Source organism: Rattus norvegicus, chromosome X (assembly GCF_036323735.1).
Source record: "Rattus norvegicus strain BN/NHsdMcwi chromosome X, GRCr8, whole genome shotgun sequence".
Classification (NCBI taxonomy): domain Eukaryota; kingdom Metazoa; phylum Chordata; class Mammalia; order Rodentia; family Muridae; genus Rattus; species Rattus norvegicus.
The window spans coordinates 44,674,058-44,694,779 of record NC_086039.1 but is presented as its reverse complement, the minus strand read 5'-3'; the positions used below and the strand labels follow the sequence as shown (position 1 = coordinate 44,694,779).

At 38.0% G+C, this 20,722-nt stretch overlaps 1 pseudogene; it reads left to right on the top strand.

Annotated features, from left to right (window-relative positions):
* Window positions 1-501: 501 nt before the first annotated feature.
* LOC134484052 (large ribosomal subunit protein eL33-like) lies at window positions 502-948 on the top strand (annotated as a pseudogene).
* The last annotated feature ends 19,774 nt before the right edge of the window (window positions 949-20,722 follow it).

The window sequence follows — 20,722 nt, the reverse complement described above, 5'->3', positions numbered from 1 at the left end:
CATCCAGAGCATGCCAAACACAGAGGTCGATGCTACCAGCAAACAACTGAACAGAGAATAGAACCCCTTTGGGGGGAATTAGAGGGAGTATTGAAAGAGTTTCAGTGGCTTGCAACCCCATAAAAACAACAATGCCAACCAACCAGAGCTTCCAGGGACTAAACCACTACCGAAAGACTATTCATGGACTGACCCAGAGCTCCAACTGCATACGTATATGAGAATAGTCTTGCTGGGGCACCAGTGGAAGGGGAAGCCCTTGGTCCTGCTCAGGTTGGACCCCCCAGTGCAGGGGAATATGGGTGGCAATAATGGGGATGTATAGGGGCAATACCCGTATGAGGAGGGGGAGGGGAGGGAATGAGGACTTATGGACAGGAAACTGGGAAGGGGAATAACCTTTGAAATGTAAGTAAAGAAATATATCTAATAAAATCTAAAAAAAGAAATTAGGCTCTTTCCGCCATCTTGGCGCCTTTGGAGGTGAGGGGAGTTTCTGCTGCTGAACTTTGAGGGCAGATATCTAGGGCCTGCTGGGAACAGGACTTGTAAAAAAAAAGTATGTCTGGAAGGCTGTGGTGCAAGGCCATTTTTGCTGGCTACAAGCGAGGCCTCCGGAACCAAAGAGAGCACACGGCTCTTCTTAAAATTGAAGGTGTTCATGCCCAAGATGAAACTGAGTTCTACTTAGGCAAGAGGTGTGCTTATGTGTACAAAGCAAAAAACAATACAGTGACTCCTGGAGGCAAACCAAACAAAACCAGAGTGATCTGGGGAAAAGTAACTCGGGCCATGGAAACAGTGGCATGTTTCGTGCCAAATTAAGAAGCAACCTTCCTGCAAAGGCCATTGGACACAGAATCCGTGTGATGCTGTACCCATCCCGGATTTAAACTAATGGAGAGTAAATAAATAAAAGTAGATTTGAAAAAAAAGAAATTAGAAGAAGGATGATAAGAGAGGGCAATGGCTGTTAAAATGACTGAACACATTATACATGCAGGAACATGTCATGATGCATTCTATTATTTTGCACAGTAAAATACATTAATAGAAATATTACTAAAATAATTCCTGCAACTAATTATTTATTCCACATGTGGGTTGTTGCATGTAGAACACTTTTTGATTTTCTTTCACTTAAATAATGAATTTTCAACTGTTTAGCTCACAATGACATCATTGGATTTTTCTCAATTTATAAGTAGGTTTTAGCATAACTTCATTCATCATCACAGATATGTTCTTTTGCCTTGTTTGACAAAATGTGACAATTTGAATCATTCTTCATTGGTTTGTTTAGAATAGGGTGAAGGGGAAATTAATTGGTTTGAAAAGTAGGGTCTTCCTTTTTCCTTCTGTAAAATTTTCATTTTTTTCTTGGAATTGGAAATATGGAATTTGAGGTGTTGAAATTAGCCAACCTGTTATTTAATACTGGTTTCATTTATTTCTAGCTGATTTCTGTGGCTAACATATTGACTTCTCACCATTATTTAATTTTTTCATTTATAAATCAGGATTAAATATATTTGTATCTTAAAGAATTATTATAATAATTAGAGTTAATAGGTGGATAGTACACTGTACTAGTTATTGAATGAAACCATTGTAATTTCTTCTTTCTCAATCATTTTGGTGGCTTTCTGAGAAAATTGGTTTCTCTATACCGGTATTCTTTCTTGTCATCTATTTTTCTTCAATGTGTGCTACTTCTTAATGTTTTACTTTGTTACGACATTTCTCCACATTCTTACTAGATTTGTGGTGTTTTTAAATCCACTTCATTGATTTAGATTTTTCACTGCACAGATTGATCTGCCATCTATTTCAGATCATTTGCTTTTATAAATTTGATATTTTAGAGTCATTTGGTTTTAAAATACTAAGCTTCTTTTCTTTTTCATGTTGATTGGTACTTATATTTGCTCTGTTAGGTATTTTTTCAAGATCTAATAATTTGCTTCTTAATCATAAACACACATTTCTTTTCAAAATTTGGGTGTAGAAATAGTCTTTCAGATAGGATAGCCTACATCTCATGATGGTCTGTTCCTGATGTTTTCTTTGGCTTTCTTCAATCTGTTGGCCAAAAGTTTAACATAATCTACAATCTCCTTGTATTTCTTAGTAAGTTGTTTCTTAAGAGCAATATGTTGTTTTTTGTGTTTCAGGAAACATGGATTGGTTCTTTGGTTCTGGGCTTCTTACTGCCTTTTAAAAAGGGTTTTATGATTCCTCCTATACATGATAGTCAAAATAACAAATGCATAAAACAAAGAATATTAAAAGCAGTAAGGGAGAAAAGATCAAGTAACATATAAAGGTAGACATATCAGAATTATACCAGACTTCTCACCAGAGACTATGAAAGACAGAAGATCCTGGACCTATGTCATACAGACCCTAAGAGAAGAGCCCAGGCTACTATATACAGCAGAAGTATCAATTAACATTGACGGAGAAACCAATATATTCCTTGACAAAACCAAATTTACCAATATTTTTCTACAAAGCCAGCCCTACAAAGGATTATAAATGGCAAAGCCCAACACAAGGAGGTAAGATACCCCTAGAAAGAGTAAGAGAGTAATCTCCTTGCAAGAAAACCAAAAGACAAGAAGCACACAAACATAATCTCACCTCCAAATATGAAAATAATAATAAGCAACAGTTACTATTCCTTAATATCTCTCAACATTACTAGACTCAATTCCCCAATAAAAAGATAGAGACTAACAGACTGGATATATAACAAGGACCCAGCATTTTGCTGCCTACAGAAACACACCTCAGAGACAAAGACAGACACTACCTCAGAGTGAAAGGCTGGAAAACCACTTTCCAATCATCAAATGGTCTGAAGAAGCAAGCTGGAATAGCCAATCTAATATCGAATATAATCGGCTTTCAACCAAAAGTCAGCAAAAAAGATAAGGAAGGACACTTCATAAATGTCAAAGGAAAAATCCACCAAGATGCACTCTCAATCCTAAATATCTATGCTACAAATACAAGGGCACCTACATACATAAAATAAACCTTACTATAGATCAAATCAAACATTGCATCTCACACAAAAATAGTAGGAGATTTCAACACTCTACTCTCATCAATTGACAGATCATGGAAACAGAAATTAAACAGAGGCATAGAGAAACTAACAAAAGTTATGAAACAAATGGAATTAACAGATATTTATAGAACACTCCATCCCAAAACAAAAGGATATAACTTCGAACCAACTCATGGTACCTTCTCAATAATTGGCCATATAATCGGTCACAAAACAAGCCTCAACAGATACAGAAAGATAGAAATAATCCCATGCCTCCCATCAGACCACCACAGACTAAGACTGGTCTTCAATAAAAACAATAATGAAAGAATGTCCAAATATACAAGGAATTTGAACAATGCTCTACTCAATGATAACTTGGTCAAGGAAGAAATAAAGAAAGAATAAAGAAATAAAGAAAGAAACTAAAGACTTCTTAGAACTCAATGAAAATGAAGGTGCAACATACACAAAGTTATGGGACACAATGAAAGCTGTGCTAAGAGGAAAACTCATAGCTCTGAGTGCCTGCAGAAAGAAATAGGAGAGAGCATACATCAGCAGCTTGACAGCATACCTAAATGCTCTAGAACAAAAGAAGCAAGGACACCCAAGAGGAGTAGAAGGCAGGAAATAATCAAACTCAGAGCTGAAATCAACCAAGTAGAAACAAAGAAGACTGTAAAAAGAATCAACAGAACAAAAAGGTGGCTCTTTGAGAAAATCAGCAAAATAGATAAACAATTAGCCAGAGTAACCAGAGGGCACAGAGAGTGTTTGCAAATTAACAAAATCAGAAATGAAAAGGGAGACATAACAACAAAATCAGAAGATATTTAAAAAATCATCAGATCCTATTCCAAAGACTATATTCAACAAAACATGTAAATCTAGAAGAAATGGACAATGTTCTAGAAAATACTAGGTACCAAAGTAAAGCCAGAAACAGATGAACCATTTAAACAATCCCATATCTCCTATAAATAGAAGCAGGCATTAAAAGTCTCCCAAACAAAAAGAGCCCAGGTCCAGGTTGGTTTTGTGAAGAATACTATCAGACCATCATAGAAGACCTCACACTAATTCTGTCCAAAATGTTCCACAAAACTGAAACAGATGGAGCACTACCAAATTCCTTCTATGAAGCCACAATTACTCTTATACCTAAACCACATAAAAACCCAACAAAGAAAGAAAGTTTCAGACCAATTTTGCTTATGAATATTGATGAAAAAACACTCAACCATTCAATAAAATTCTTGAAAACTGAATCCAAGGACACATCAAAATGATTATCCATCATGATCAAGTTGGCTTCATTTCAGGTATGCAGGGATGGTTCAATATATGGAAAACCATCAAGGAAATCCACTACATAAACCAACACAAAGATAAAAATGACATGATCATTTTAATAGATGCTGAGAAACATTTGACAAAATTCAACATGCCTTCATGATAAAAGTCCTGGAAAGAACAGGAATTCTAGGCCCACACCTAAACATAGTAAATTCCATATACACCAAACCAGTAGCTAACATTAAACTAAATGGAGAGAAACTTGAAGCAATCCCACTAAAATCAGGGACTCGACAAGACTGCCCACTCGCTCCCAACTTATTAAATATAGTTCTTGATGTCCTAGCCAGAGCAATCAGACCACAAAAGGAGGTCAAAGGGATACAAATTGGAAAGGAAGAAGTCAAAATATCATTACTGACAGATGATATGATAGTATACATACTTAAGTGACGAAAAGTTCTACCAAAGAAATACTGAGCCTTATAAACGAATTCAGCAAAGTGGCTAGGTATAAAATTAACTCAAACAAATCAGTAGCCTTCCTCTACACAAAAAATAAACAGGCTGCGAAAGAAATTATGGAAATGACACGCTTCTTTTTTTCTCCACCATTATTAAATTGGGTATTTCTTATTTACATTTCAATTGTTATTCCCTTTCCCTATTTCCAGGCCAACATGCCCCTAAACCCTCCCGCTCCCCTTCTATATGGTTGTTCCCCTCCCCATCTTTCCCCCATTACCGTCATCCCCCCAACAATCCTGTTCACTGATGATTCAGTCTTGGTAGTAACAAGGGCTTCCCCTTCCACTGGTGCTCCTACTAGGCTATTCTTTGCTACCTATGAAGGTAGAGCCCAGGGTCAGTCCATGTATAATCTATGGTTAGTGGCTTAGTCGCTGGAAGCTCTGGTTGTTTGGCATTCTTGTTCATATGGGGTCTCAAGCCCCTTCAAGCTCTTTCAGTCCTTTCTCTTATTCCTTCAATGGGGGTCCTGTTCTCAGTTCAGTGGTTTGCTGCTGCCATTCGCATATGTTTTTGACATGTTCTGGCTGTGTCTTTCAGGAGATATCTACATCTGGTAACTGTCAGCCTGCACTTCTTTGCTTCATCCATCTTATCTAGTTTGGGGGCTATATATGTATGGGCCACATGTGGGGAAGGCGTTCCTTCAGCCTTTGTTCTAAACTTTGCCTCCCTATTCCCTGCCAAGGTTATTCTTGTTCCCCTTTTAAAGAAGGAGTGGAGAATTAGCATTTTGGTCATCCTTCTTGAATTTCATGTGTTCAGTGCATCTAGGGTAATTTGAGCATTCGGGCTAATATCCACTTATCATTTAGTGCATACCATGTGCCCTTTTCTGTGATTGGGTTACCTCACTCAGGATGATATTTTCCAGTTCCATCCATTTGCCTATGAATTTCATAAAGTCATTGTTTTTGATAGCTGAGTAATATTCCATTGTGTAGATGTACCATATTTTCTGTATCCATTCCTCTGTTGAAGGGCATCTAGGTTCTTTCCAGCTTCTGGCTATTATAAATAAGGCTGCTATGAACATAGTGGAGCATGTGTCTTTGTGATATGTTGGGGCCTCTTTTGGGTATATGCCCAAGAGAGGTATAACTTGGTCTTCAGGTAATACAATGTCCACTTGTCTCAAGAACCTCCCGACTGATTTTCAGAATGGTTGTACCAGTCTGCAATCCCACCAACAATGGACGAGTGTTCCTCTTTCTCCACATTCTCTCCAGCATCTGCTGTTGCAGGAGTTTTGACATTAGCCATTCTGACTGGTGTGAGGTGGAGTCTCAGGGTTGTTTTGATTTGCATTTCCGTTATGACTAAAGATGTTGAACATTTCTTTAGGTGCTTCTCAGCCATTTGGCATTCCTCAGCTGTGAATTTTGTTTAGCTCTGAAACCCATTTTTTAACAGGATCATTTGTCTCCATTCAGTCTAACTTCGTGAGTTCTTTGTATATTTTGGATATAAGCCCTCTATCAGTTGTAGGATTGGTAAAGATCTTTTCCCAATCTGTTTGGTGCCCTTTTCTCCTAACCACAGTGTCCTTTGTCTTACAGAAGCTTTGTAGTTTTATGAGATTCCATTTATCGAATCTGGACCTTAGAGCATAAGCCATTGGTGTTTTGTTCAGGAAATTTTTTCCAGTGCCCATGTGTTTGAGGTTATTCCCCAATTTTTTTTCTATTAGTTTGAGTGTATCTGGTTTGATGTGGAGGTCCTTGAACCACTTGACTTAAGCTTTTTATAGGTTGATAAGAATGTATCGATCTGCGTGCTTCTACATGCTGACCTCCAGTTGAACCAGCAGCATTTGCTGAAAATGCTATCTTTTTTCCATTGGATGGTTTTGGCTCCTTTGTCAAAAATCAAGTGACCATAGGTGGGTGGGTTCATTTCTGTGACTTCAATTCTATTTCAGTGCTCTATCTGACTGTCTCTGTACCAATGCCATACAGTTTTTTATCTCTATTGCTCTGTAATACTGCTTGAGTCCAGGGATAGTGATTCCCCAGGGAGTCCTTTTATTGTTGAGGGTAGTTTTAGCAATCCTGTTTTTTTTTGTTATTCCAAATGGATTTGCAGATTGTTCTTCTAACTCTATGAAGAGATGGATTGGAAATTTGATTGTGATTGCATTGAATCTGTAAATTGCTTTTGGTAAAATTGCCATTTTTATTATATTAATCCTACCAATCCATGAGCTTGGGAGATCTTTCCATCTTCTGAGATCTTCTTCATTTTCTTTCTCCAGAGGCTTCACGTTCGTATCATACAGATCTTTCACTTGCTTGGTTTCAGTCACAAAAGGTATTTTACATTATTTGGGACTATTATGAAGGGTGTCGTTTCCCTAATTTCTTTCTTGGCTTTTTACTCTTTTGTATAAAGGAAGGGTATTGATTTATTTGTGTTAACTTTATACCTAGCCACTTTGATGAAAGTGTTTATTTTGTCTAGTTGTTCTCTGTGGAACTTTTGGGATCATTTAAATATACACTCATATCATCTGCAAATAGTGATATTTTGACATCTTCCTTTCTAATCTGTATCCCTTTGATTTCCTTTCGTTTTCTGTTTGCTCTGGCTAGGATACCAAGAACTATATTGAAGTAGGGAAAGAGTGGGTAGCCTGGTCTAGTCCCTGATTTTAGTGGGATTGCTTCAAGTATCTCTCCATTTAGTTTAATATTGGCTACTGGTTTGCTGTGTATGGCTTTTACTATGTTTAGGTATGGGCCTTGAATTCCTGTTTTTTTCCAGGACTTTTATCATGAAGGGGTGTTGAATTTTGTCAAATGTATTCTCAGCATCTAATGAAATGATCATGTGGTTTTTATATTTCAGTTTGTTTATGTAGTGGATTACATTGATGGTTTTCCATATATTAAACTATCCCTGCATACCTGGGATGAAACCTACTTTGTCATGATGACTGATTGTTTTGATGTGTCCTTGGACTCAGTTTGCAAGAATTGTATTGATTATTTTTGTGTTGATATTCATAAGGGAAATTGGTCTGAAGTTCTCTTTCTTTGTTGGGTCTTTCTGTGGTTTAGGTATAAGAGTAATTGTGGTTTCATAGAAGGAATTCGGTAGTGCTCCATCTGTTTCAATTTTGTGTAATATTTTGGATAGTATGGGTATGAGGTCTTCTATTAAGGTCTGATAGAATTCTGCACTGAACCCATCTGGTACCTGGGCTCTTTTTGGTTGGGAAATTTTTAATGGATGCTTCTATTTCCTTAGGAGTTATGGGGTTGTTTAATTGGTTTATCTGTTCATGATTTAACTTCAGTACCGTGTATCTGTCTAGGAAATTGTCCACTTCCTCCAATTTTCAAGTTTTGTTGAATATAGGCTTTTGTAGTAGGATCTGATGATTTTTTGAATTTCCTCTGAATCTGTAGTTATGTCTCCCTTTTCATTTCTGATTTTGTTAATTTGGAGACACTCCCTGTGTCCTTTGTTTATTCTGGCTGAGAGTTTATCTATCATGTTGATTTTTCTTAAAGAACCAGGTTTTGGTCTGTTCATTCTTTGTATAGTCCTTTTTGTTTCTACTTGGTTGATTTCACCTTTGAGTTTGATTGTTTCCTGCCTTCTACTCCTCCTGTGTGTATTTGCTTCTTTTTTTTCTAGTTTTGTTAGTTGTGTTGTCAAGCTGCTGATCTATGCTCTCTCCTGTTTCTTTCTGCAGGCACTCAGAGCTACGAGTTTTCCTCTTAGCACAACTTTCATTGTGTCCCATAAATTTGGGTATGTTGTACCTTCATTTTTATTAAATTCTTAGAAGTCTTTAATTTCTTTCTTTATTTCTTCATTGCCCAGCTTATCATTGAGTAAAGCATTGTACTCTTTCCATGTATATGTGGGCCTTCTTTCCTTATTGTTATTGAAGCCCAGCTTTAGCCCGTGGTGTTCTGACAGGACACATGGGATTATCTCTATCTTCCTGTATCTATTGAGGCCTGTTTTATGACCAATTATATGGTCAATTTTGGAGAAAGTACCATGAGGTGGTGAGAAGAAGGTATATCCTTTTGTTTCAGGTTTCAATGTTCTATAAATATCTGTTAATTCCATTTGGTTCATGACTTCTGTTAATCTAAGTCTCTGTTTAATTTTTGTTTCCATGATCTGTCCGTTGATCAGAGTTGGGTGTTGAAATCTCCTACTATTATTGTGTGAGGTGAAATGTGTACTTTGAGCTTTAATAAGGTTTATTTTATGTATGTAGATGCTCTTGTATTTGGAGCATAGATATTTAGGATTGAGAGTTCATCATGGTGGATTTTTTCCTTTGATGCATATGACATGTCCTTACTTATCTTTTTGATGACTTTTGGTTGAAAATTGATTTTACTCAATGTTAGAATGGCTACTCCCACTTGCTTCTTCAGACCATTTGATGATTGGAAAGTAGTTTTCCAGAGTTTACCACTGAGGTAGTGTCTGTTGTTGCCTCTGAGGTATGTTTCCTGTAGGCAGCAAAATGCTGGGTCCTCATTGCATATCCAGTGTGTTAGTCTGTGTCTTTTTATTGGGGAATTGAGTCCATTGATGTTGAGAGATATTTAGGAATAGTGTTTTTGCTTTCTGTTATATTCGTATTTGGATGCGAGATTATGTTTGTGTGCTCATCTTCTCTTTGTTTTGTTGCAATTCCAATAGTTTCTTGCTTTTTCTAGGGTATAGCTTGCCTCCTTGTGTTGGGCTTTACCATTTATTATCCTTTATAGGACTTGATTTATAGAAACATACTGTGTAAATTTGGTGTTGTCATGGAATATCTTGGTTTCTCCATCTATGTTAATTGAGAGTTTTGCAGGATACAGTAACCTGGGCTGTCATTTGTGTTCTCTTAGGGTCTGTATGACATCTGTCCAGAATCTTATGGCTTTCATAGTCTCTGGTGAGAAGTCTGGTGTGATTCTGATATGTCATCCTTTATATGTTACTTGACATTTTCCCCTTTAAAACTTTTAATATTCTTTCTTTGTTTTGTGCATTTGGTGTTTTCACCATTATGTGACGGGAGGAGTTTGTTTTCTGGTCCAATCTATTTGGAGCTCAGTAGGCTTCTTGTATGTTTATGGGCATCTCTTTCTTTAGGTTAGGGAAGTTTTCTTCTATGATTTTGTTGAAGATATTTACTGGTCCTTTGAGTTGGGGGGGTCTTCACTCTCTTCTATACCTATTATGCTTAGGTTTGTTCTTCTCATTGTGTCCTGGATTTCCTGTATGTTTTGGAGCAATACCTTTTTCCATTTTACATTATCTTTGACAGTTTTTTCCATGATTTCTATGCAATCTTTGGCTCCTGAGATTCTCTCTTCTATCTCTTATATTTTGTTGATGGTGCTTATATCTACAGCTCCTTGTCTCTTCCTTTGTTTTTCTATATCCTGGGTGGTCTCCCTTTGTGCTTTCTTTATTGTTTCTATTTCCAATTTTAATTCATTCAATTTAAACACAATTCATGATTGTGTTTTCCTGGAATTCTTTCAGGGATTCTTTTGTGTTTCCTCTCTTTAGGCTTCTACTTGTTTATTTGTGTTTTCCTGCATTTCTCTAAGGGAATTCTTTATGTCTTTCTTGAAGTACTCCATCATCATGATCAAATGTGATTTTAAATCTAGATCTTGCTTTTGTGGTGTGTTTGGATATTCAGTGTTTGCTTTGGTGGGAGAATTGGGCTCCGATGATACCATGTAGTCTTGGTTTCTGTTGTTTGTGTTCCTGTGCTTGCCTCCTGCCATCAGGTTGTCTCTGGTGCTACTTTGTTCTGCTGTTTCTGACAGTGGCTAGTCTGTCCTGTAGGCCTGTGTATCAGGTGTGCTGTAGACCTGTTTTCCTGTTTTCTTTCAGCCAGTTACAGTAACAGAGTGTTCTGCTTTCAGGCGTGTAGTCGTTCCTGTCTACTGGTCTTCAGCTGTTCCTGTGGGAGTGTGTCCTGAGTCCACCAGGCAGGTCACTTAGAGTAGAAAAGTTGGTCTTACCTCTTGTCTCAGGCCTGAAGTCACTTCCTGGGGCTGGGTTTCAGCTCTCCATGAGTGCAGCAACCAGAAGAGCCTGTGCTACCTTCTCCGGGGTCTCTGTGTACAGGGGCCCCCAATGGTGCTAGGTGTTTTCCTCTAGAGTCAGAAATTTGAGCAGAGAGTAGTCTCCTTTGTCTTCCCAAGCATGTCTGTCCCTATTCCTGTCTAGCTCTCCTTCCCATGGGATTTGGGTGCAGGGAGCTATTTGAACAGGTCCCTTTAGATCCAAGTGCTGTCTGGACTGCAGGGCTCCTGCAACTTGTGTGCCCCTATCTTCCTGTTCCTGGAGGCGCTATACAATTTCCTCCTGGGCCAGGGATGTGGGCAAGGGTGGGCAGTACTGGAGGTGTCTCCTGCCCTGCAGTATCAGGAGTACCTACCTGTCTGGGCTATGAGGACTCTCTTCCATGGGGTTTGGGAGCAGGGAGCTGTGGCCCGGGATCAGCAAGGTTCGGGCTCCTGCTAGAAACCGGATGTGTCTGGTCCTAGAGCAATTTTGCTCTTGTGTGTCCTGAGTCTACCAGGCAGGAATGACACCTTTCTTAATACTCCCAAATAATATAAAATACCTTGGTGCAACCTTAACCAAGAAAGTGAAAGATCTATATTATAAGAACTTCATGTCTCTGAAGAAAGAAATTGAAGATCTGAGAAGATGGAAAGATCTCCCATGATCATGGATTGGCAGGATTAATATAGTAATAATGGCCACTTTACCAAAATCAATCTACAGGGTCAATGTAATCCCCATCAAAATTCTAATCCAATTCTTCATAGATTTAGAAAGAACAATTTTCAAATTCATCTGGACTAACAAAAAAACCCTGATAGCTAAAACTATCCTCAACAATAAAAAACTTCTGGGAAAATCACCATTCCTGACCTCAAACAGGATTACAGAGCATTAGTGATAAAAACTATATGATATTGGTACAGAGACAGGCAGATGGATCAGTGGAACAGAATTGAACACCCAGAAATGAACCTATACACATATGATCACTTGATCTTTGACAAAGGAGCTAAAACCATCCAATGGAAGAAAGAGCATTTTCAACAAATGGTGCTAGTTGAACTGGAGGTCAGCATGTTGAAGAATGCAAATCAATCAATTCTTATCACCCTGTACAAAGCTTAAGTCCAAGTCTATCAAGGACCTCAACATCAAACTTGATATACTCAAACTAATACAAGAAATAGTTAGGAAGAGTCTTGAGCACATGAGTGTTGGAGAAAATTTCCTGCACAGAACACCAATGGCTTATGCTCTAAGACCAAGAATTGACAAATGGGACCTCATAATACTGCAAAGCTTCTGTAGCACAAAGAACACTTTCATTAGGATAAAATGGCAGCCAACAGATTGGGAAAAGTTCTTTATCAATCCTACAACTGATAGAGGGCTAATATCCAAAATATACAAAGAACTCACACAGTTAGACTCCGGAGACCCAAATAACCCTATTAAAAATGGGGTACAGAGCTGAACAAAGAATTTACTGCTGTGGAATATCGAATGGCTGAGAAGCACCTAAAGAAATGTTCAACATCCTTAGTCATCAGGGAAATACACATCTATAAAAAAATCTCATGTGACAGCAGATGCTGGTGAGGAGGCTGGTGGGATTGTAATCTGGTATAACCTCTCTAGAAATCAGTCTTTATGTTCCTCAGAAAGTTGGACATTGCACTACCTGAGGACCCAGCTATACATCACCTGGGTATATACCCAAAGGATGCTTCAACATACAACAAAGACATGTGCTCCACTATGTTCATAGCAGCCTCATTTATAATAGCCAGAAGTTAGAAAGATCCCATATGCCCTTCAATAGAGGAATGGATACAGAAAATGTGGCACATGTACACAATGGAGTATACTCAGCAATCAAAAACAATGATTTCATGAAATTCATAGGCAAATGGATGGAACTAGAAAATAACATCCTTCATGAAGTAACCCAATCACAGAAAAACATACATGGTATGCATTCATTGATAATTCGATATTAGTCTAAGTCCTCAATTTACCCAAGATGCACAGACCACATGTAACTCAGGAAGGATGACCAAAATGCAGATTCTTCACTCCTTTTAAAAGGGGAACAAAAATATCCGTAAGAGGAGATAGGAAGGCAAAGTTTACAGCAGAGGCTCTGAACAGCCATTCAGAGCCTGCCCCACATGTGACCCACATATATATATACAACATATCCAGCCACCAAAACTAGATAAGATGTGTGAAGCTAAGAAGTTCATGCTGACAGGAACCGGATATAGATCTCTCCTAAGAGACACAGCCAGATCATGTCAAATATAGATATGAATGCCTGCAGCAAACCACTGATCTGAGAACGGGATCCCCATTGGAGTAGTTAGAGGAAGGACTGAAAGAGCTGAAGGATCTTGTGACGCCATAAGAACAAGATTGCCAACCAACCAGAACTCCCATGTACCAAACCACTACTCAAAGACTATACTTGGACTGACCCTGGGCTCCAACTGCATAGGTAGCAGTGAATAGCCTTGTTGGGGCACCAGTGGGAGGGGAAGCACTTGATCCTGTCCATGTTGGACCCCCAGTGTAGGGTATTGTTGGGGGAGGAGCTGTAATGGGGAGTGATTGGGGAGGGGAACACCCATATAGAAGGGGAGGAGGAGCGGTTAGGGGGCTGATGAATCAGGAAGGGGAATATCATTTGAAATGTAAACAAGAAATACCCTATTTCATAAAAAATGGAAGAAAAAATCATTCAGATGGTAAATAGAAATAAAAAAAATAAAAGGGATTTCTGGCAACATATTGTTGGGCATTGTTTCCTTTAGAGGGATTAAAAACATTTGAAATTTTCCTAGATTTTTTTGTTCCAAACACTGAGGCATGGTAGTGTCTGTCAGTTCAGGAAGATTCTCCCTCTTTACTATACATTAAGTAGGTTGAAAATACTCAGGTTGGCATCCACTATGCATTCCCAAACAGACTTGTTCTTCATATCTCAGAAGCATAGTGCATTCTGCCATGATTTATTGGATACCTTGCTTCATAGGAAAGCCTTATTTATCATTCCAATTACTGATTTAGATCACAGAACCCTGCTGTTTTTCACCCAGAGCATCAGCAACTGTTTTTCAACCAGAGTGTCAGCAGCTGCTTCTGTGGCCATTTTCTTCTCATAGAATGTACAGAGGTTCTAGTTTTTTCCTGATTCAATGAGTTTTTTGATAGCTGGTGGATACGAAGGAGATACTCAGTTTCATCTTGGTACAGCTGACTGCTTTTGAGGGACTACAAAAAAGTGCTGCTAGTTCTTTTGTCCTTTACCCTTGTAGATACATTTCTAATGTTTCCCAACCCCAAATGCAATTTCCTAGTTGTCCTTGTTCCTGTGATAGATATTTTTTGTTTTAAGAAGTGTGTTCACTTGAAATTAAAAATCTACATGCCATCTTTCTGTTTATTTAATTGTGAAGAAGGAGGCCATTCAGCCCTGACCTCTGGCAACGGGAGTGTTCCTCAATCTTCTGCCCTGCCATACAAATGCCTACATTAGGAGACTAGTTGAATGGCAAGTATCTTTCCAGAGAGGGCTTAGTTATTCATGCAATCTTTTCCTCAGCTCTACCTTCCAACACTGAAACATTCATACTCAATTCCTAAGAGTTCAATTGAGCTCCCACAAAAATTGACTAACATAGACAGGTGGGAGACTAGACTTGACCTCTGGGTCAAGTTCACTGATGTCTACTCTAGTCTGGCTCCTCTACCAGGACAAAGACCATACCTAGTTATTCACTTTTCTGTCTGTGGGACCTACAAAAATAAAACGTTCTTAATCATCCAGTAACTATTCATTGACAAGCTAAGCATCATTTTATTATGAGAACATAGGTCTTACCTAGCCTACTTTCTATACTCTTTGCTGATATCTATCTGGTACTTGTCATTTCCTTTTTATGACTAACCTTTCAGGAGCCATTTAGGAGAAGCTAAAAACTAGCAGGTGATCTTCCTGAGATGGTTCTGCCTTGGATTAAAATCTATGATGGATTTATCCCTATAGGCAAAGCCCAGGAGAATTTCATTTTGGGAAAAATTCTGTTATTAATATGCCTTTCCTGTTATTATATAGGCCCACACTTGTGAGCATGTCTCTGCAGAACAATAAAAATGTACTGTTTTGTAGTGATGCTATAAAGACAAATAGATGACTTCTTAATTCTTAATGATGATCCCATATGAATTATCAAAACTATAATAGTAATTATCAAGCTCTTTTGTAATAGGACTGCTATTAAATTCTTTCTGATATTAAAACTGCATTGAGAACCCTGATAGTCTTCAAGTGTCATGAGTTATTTTTTTCTGAGCTAGCAAGCAGGCATCTACAACTTAGGGAACATGCCACAAGGTTGTAAAGCAATTAATCAAAGGTCATAAAAGGGGAAATAATGATTTATTATAGGTGTAAGCACATAAAATAAAATATTGACTGCATTTATCTATACAAAACTTCACTAATAATTTAATCATAAAAGTTATGGTTTTTAACTGTCTATGAACTCGGGGAGCTGATGGCAAATGATGAATCTTTAGCCAGATTACTCCTAATGGAAATACAGGTAAATATTCTCTGTTGTAAACTTTTTATTTGATTTATGATTTGGATTTCTGTGTAAACTTGTTGTGAACTTTTTACCATGTGACCATGTATTCTGAAATATGTATATGTGCTAAGGACAAAGAGAAAGAGTTGGACTCATGAAAAAGGTATTTAGATATAACTTAGCAGAACTGAACTAAAGAACTGAGAAATGAAGGCATAGCATTGGGACCAATGTTATCAAAAGCAAAGATATAATTGTGATATCATAACAGAAGGAAAGAATAAGATTAGAAGAGAGTAGTGATCACTTTTTATAGAGAAATTTTTGGAGAACATTTTTTTCTAAAAAAATTGAATTACAGTATATATTACATTTGGGATTGAACATAAATAACAAGTAAAAATTTATCTAAGACGTTACACAGTTTTAATGTCATCTGGCTACTTGTAAATAGGATGACACCTATAATTGTAATTTCAAGATAAATTCCCCTATTTGTAAAACTTAAACATTGAAGATCAGAGCTGTGAAATTTCATTTTAGGAAGTGTTAAGAATATTATAATACTTATTGGAATATAGTCTCTGTTCCTTATATTGGTTGTCTTGACAGAACTCAATAAAAAATTTGATGTCTAAATTTGGAAGCTTACAAAAATGAAATGAAGAAGTGAAAAATACTTGCAATGAGGTATTCAGAACATAGAATCTGGGTTTGAGAAAGTCTTTCCCTTACATCATGGTTTTTGTCTGTAGCAGAACACTCCATAGTAGCTAGATCTGGGCATCTTGCCTGGATATAGGCATACCTCTTGCTCTCCTTATAAACAGGACCAAATCTTCCAATTGTCATGGGGTAGAATAGACTCTGTTTCTGGTCTTCTGAGTCAATGCACACGAACAATCTATATTATACGAATCAATTTTTCTTTCTTTCTTTTCTTTTTGTGAATCCTGTGTTTTTTAATTTGTTGTAAAGGAGCAGAGAAAATGTGTCATTGCTGGAGCTGCCTAGATAAGAAGTGGGCGGGGACCGGGGTGAAGTATTTGCTCCATGCATTATTGAATTCTTTTTTTATCTTTATTAACTAGAGTATTTCTTATTTACATTGCAATTGTTATTCCCCTTCCCGGTTTCCAGGCCAACATCCAACTAACACCTCCCCCTCCCTTTCTATATGGGCTTCCCCTCCCAATGCTCCCCCCATAACCACCCTGCCCCAACAATCAGGTTCACTGGGGGTTCAGTCTTGGCAGGACCAAGGGCTTCCCTTCCACTGGTGCTCTCACTAGGCTATTCATTGCTACCTATGAGGTTGTAGCCCAGGGTCAATCCACATATACTTTTTGGGTAGTGGCTTAGTCCCTGGAAGCTCTGGTTGGTTGGCATTGTTGTTCATATGGGGTCTTGAGCCTGTTCGAGCTCTTCCAGTCCTTTCTCTGATTCCTTCAACGGGGATCCCGTTATCAGTTCAGTGGATTGCTGGTGGCATTCGCCTTTGTATTAGTTGTATTCTGGGTGTATCTCTCAGGAAAGATCTACACATGGTTCCTGTCAGCCTGCACTTCTTTGCATCATCCATCTTATCTAGTTTGGTGGCTGTATATATATGGGCCACATGTTGGGCAGGCTCTGAATGGGTGTTCCTTCTGCCTCTGTTCTAAACTTTGCCTCCCTATTCCCTCCCAAGGGTATTCTTGTTCCCCTTTGAAAGAAGGAGTGACACATTCGCATTTTGGTCATCCTTCTTGTGTTTAATGTGTTCTGTGCATCTAGGGTAATTCAAGCATTTGGGATAATAGCCACTTATCAATGAGTGCATACCATGTGTGCTTTTCTGTGATTGGGTTACCTCACTCAGGATGATATTTTCCAGTTCCATCCATTTGCCTATGAATTTCATAAAGTCACTTTTTTTGATAGCTGAGTAATATTCCATTGCGTAGATGTACCATTTTTTCTGTATCCATTACTCTATTGAAGGGCATCTAAGTTCTTTCCAGCTTCAGACTATTATAAATAAGGCTGATATGAACATAGGGGAGCACGTGTCTTTGTTATATGTTGGGGCATCTTTTGGGTATATACCAAAAGATGAGCTGGGTCCTCAGGTAGTTCAATGTTCAATTTTCTGAGGAACCTCCAGACTGATTTCCAGAATAGTTCTACTAGTCTACAATCCCACCAACAATGGAGGAGTGTTCCTCTTTCTCCACATCCTCGCCAGCATTTGCTGTCACCTGAGTTTTTAATCTTAGCCATTCTCACTGGTGTGAGGTGAAATCTCAGGGTTGTTTTGATTTGCATTTCCCTTATGACTAAAGATCTTGAACATTGTTTAGGTGTTTCTCAACCATTTAGCATTCCTCAGCTGTGAATTCTTTGTTTAGCTCTAAACCCCATTTTTAATAGGGTTATTTGTCTCCCTGCGGTCTAACTTAAGTTCTTTGTATATTTTGGATATAAGCCCTCTATCCATTGTAGGATTGGTAAAGATCGTTTCCCAATCTGCTGGTTGCCATTTTGTCTTAACAACAGTGTCCTTTGCCTTACAGAAGCTTTGCAGTTTTATGAGATCCCATTTGTCAATTTTTGATCTTAGAGCATAAGCCATTGCTGTTTTGTTCAGGAAATTTTCTCCAGTGCCCATTTGTTCGACATGCTTCCCCACTTTTTCTTCTATTAGTTTGAGTGTATGTCGTTTGATGTGGAGGTCCTTGATCCACTTGGACTTAAGTTTTGTACAGGGTGAGAAGCATGGATCGATCTGCATTCTTCTACATGCTGACCTCCAGTTGAACCAGCACCATTTGCTGAAAATGCTCTTTTTTCCATTGGATGGTTTTGGCTCCTTTGTCAAATATCAAGTTACCATAGGTGTGTGGGTTCATTTCTGGGTCTTCAATTCTATTCCCCTGGTCTATCTGTCTGTCCCTGTACCAATGCCATGCAGCTTTTTTTTTTTATCACTATTGCTCTGTAATACTGCTTGAGTTCAGGGATTGCGATTCCCCCAGAATTCCTTTTATTGTTGAGGATAGTTCTAGCTATCCTGTTTTTTTTTTTTTTTTGGTTATTCCAGAAGAATTTGCAAATTGTTCTGACTAACTCTCTGGGGAATTGGATTGGTATTTCAATCGGGATGGCATTGAATCTCTAGATCGCTTTTGGTAAAATGGCCATTTTGACTATGTTAATCCAGCCAATCCATGAGCATGGGAGATCTTTCTATCTTCTGAGGTCTTCTTCAATTTCTTTCTTCAGAGTCTTGAAGTTCTTATTGTACAGATCTTTTACTTGCTTGGTTAAAGTCACACCGAGGTATTTTATATTATTTGGGACTATTATGAAGGGTGTCGTTTCCGTATTTTTTTTTCTCGGCTTGTTTCTCTTTTGTGTAGAGGAAGGCTACTGATTTATTTGAGTTAATTTTATACCCAGCCACTTTGCTGACGTTGTTTATCAGCTTTAGTAGTTCTCTGGTGGAACTTTTGGCATCACTTAAATATACTATCATATTATCTGCAAATAGTGATATTTTGACTTCTTCTTTACCAATCTGTATCCCCTTGACCTACTTTTGTTGTCTGATTGCTCTGACTAGAACTTCAAGATCTATATTGAATAAGTAGGAAGAGAGTGGGCAGCCTTGTCTAGTCCCTAATTTTAGCGGGATTGCTTCAAGTTTCTCTCCATTTAGTTTAATGTTAGCAACTGGTTTGCTGTATATGGCTTTTACTATGTTTAGGTATGGGCCTTGAATTCCTATTCTTTCCAGGCCTTTTATCATGAAGGGGTGTTGAATTTTGTCAAATGTATTCTCAGCATCTAATGAAATGATCATGTGGTTTTGTTCTTTCATTTGTTTAAATCATGGATTACGTTGATGGTTTTCCATATATTAAACCATCCCTGCATGCCTGGGATGAAGCCTACTTGATCATGGTGGATGATTGTTTTGATGTGTTCTTGGATTCGGTTTCTCAGAATTTTATTGAGTATTTTTGCATCAATATTCATGAGGGAAATTGATCTGAAGTTCTCTTTCTTTGTTGGGTCTTTGTGTGGTTTAGCTATAAGAGAGATTGTGGCTTCATAGAAGGAATCCCGTAGTGCTCCATTTGTTTCAATTTTGTGGAATAGTTTGGATAGTATTGGTATGAGGTCTTCTATGAAGGTCTGATAGAATTCTGCAATGAACCCATCTGGACCTGGGCTCTTTTTGGTTGGGAGAACTTCAATGACTGCTTCTATTTCGTTAGGAGTTATGGGGTTGTTTAAATGGTTTTTCTCTTCCTGATTTAACTTTGGTATCTGGTATCTGTCCAGGAAATTGTCCATTTCCTGGAGATTTTCAAGTTTTGTTGAATGTGGGCTTTCGTAGTAGGATCTGATGATTTTTTGAATTTCCTCTGAATCTGTAGTTATGTCTCCCTTTTCATTTCTGATTTTGTTATTTTGGACAGACTCTCTGTGTCCTCTGGTTAGACTGGCTAAGGGTTTATCTATCTTGTTGACTTTTTCAAAGACCAACCTTTGGTTCTGTTGATTCTTTGTATGGTCCTTTTTGTTTCTACTTGGTTGATTTCACCTCTGAGTTTGATTATTTCCTGCCTTCTATTCCTCCTGGGTATATTTGCTTCTTTTTGTTCCAGAGCTTTTAGGTGTGCTGTCAAGCTGCTGATGTATGCTCTCTCCTGTTTCTTTCTGCAGGCACCCAGAGCTATGGGTTTTCCTCTTAGCATAGCTTTCACTGTGTCCCATAAGTTTGGGTATGTTGTACCGTCATTTTCATTAAATTCTAAGAAGTCTTTAATTTCTTTCCTTATTTCTTCCTTGTCCCGGTTATCATTAAGCAGACTATTGTTCAATTTCCTTGTAGATGTGGGCATTCTTCCCTTTCTGTTATTGAAGACCAGCTTTAACCCGTGGTGTTCTGATAGGACACATGGGATTATTTCTATCTTTCTGTATCTGTTCAGGCCTGTATTATGACCAATTATATGGTCAGTCTTGGAGAAAGTACCATAATGTGGTGAGAAGAAGGTATATCCTTTTGTTTTAGGATAGAATGTTGTATAAATACCTGTTAAGTCCATTTGGTTCATGACTTCTCTTAGTCTCTCTATGTCTCTGTTTAATTCCTGTTTCCATGATATGTCCATTGATGAGAATGGGATGTTGAAATCTC